The sequence below is a fragment of the Balaenoptera musculus genome, chromosome 10 (assembly GCF_009873245.2).
Source record: "Balaenoptera musculus isolate JJ_BM4_2016_0621 chromosome 10, mBalMus1.pri.v3, whole genome shotgun sequence".
Classification (NCBI taxonomy): Eukaryota; Metazoa; Chordata; class Mammalia; order Artiodactyla; family Balaenopteridae; genus Balaenoptera; species Balaenoptera musculus.
In genome coordinates this window covers 70341555-70342275 of record NC_045794.1, presented here as the reverse complement: position 1 = coordinate 70342275, position 721 = coordinate 70341555, and the positions used below count along the sequence as shown (strand labels likewise).

General features: G+C 35.2%; 1 non-coding gene across 1 annotated transcript; it reads right to left on the bottom strand.

Moving 5' to 3' along the window:
• Positions 1-354: 354 nt before the first annotated feature.
• Positions 355-458, bottom strand: LOC118902979. The gene has a single exon (XR_005021689.1). It is a non-coding gene; the product is annotated as a U6 spliceosomal RNA (small nuclear RNA).
• Positions 459-721: the final 263 nt, after the last annotated feature.

Genomic DNA, 721 nt, shown 5'->3' with positions numbered 1-721 from the left:
TTCATTTTGCTGATGGTTTTCTTTGCTGTGAAAAAGCTTTTAAGCTTGATTAAGTCCCATTTGTTTATTTTTGCTTTTATTCCTTTTGCCTTGGGAGAATAATCTAAGAAAATATTGCTACAATTTATGTCCCAGAATGTTTTGCCTATGTTCTCTTCTAGGAGTTTTATGGTGTCTTTTTTTATATTTAGGTCTTTAAACCATTTTGAGTTTATTTTTGTATATGGTATGAGGGAGTGTTCTAATTTCATTGATTAACATGTACCTGTCCAGCTTTCCCAACACCACCTGCTGAAGAGACTGTCTTTTTGTCATTGTAAATCCTTGCCTCCTTTGTTGTAGATTTTTTTTTTTTTAAATACGGAACAATTCACAAATTTGCATGTCATCCTTGTGCAGGGGCCATGTTAATCTTCTCTGTATCATTCCTGTTTTAGTATGTGTGCTGAAGCGAGCACTGTTGTAGATTAATTGACTGTACGTGTGTGGGTTTATTTCTGGGCTCTCTATTCTGTTCCATTGATCTACATGTCTGTTTTTGTGCCAATACCGTGCTGTTTTGATTACTGTAGCTTTGTAGTATTGTCTGAAGTCTGGAAGGGTTATGCTTCCAGCTTTGTTCTTTTTCCTCAGATTTGCTGTGGCAATTCTGGGTCTTTTGTGGTTCCATATAAATTTATTTTAAAGTGATGAATAAAGCATGCTCTTTGACCTCAGAAAA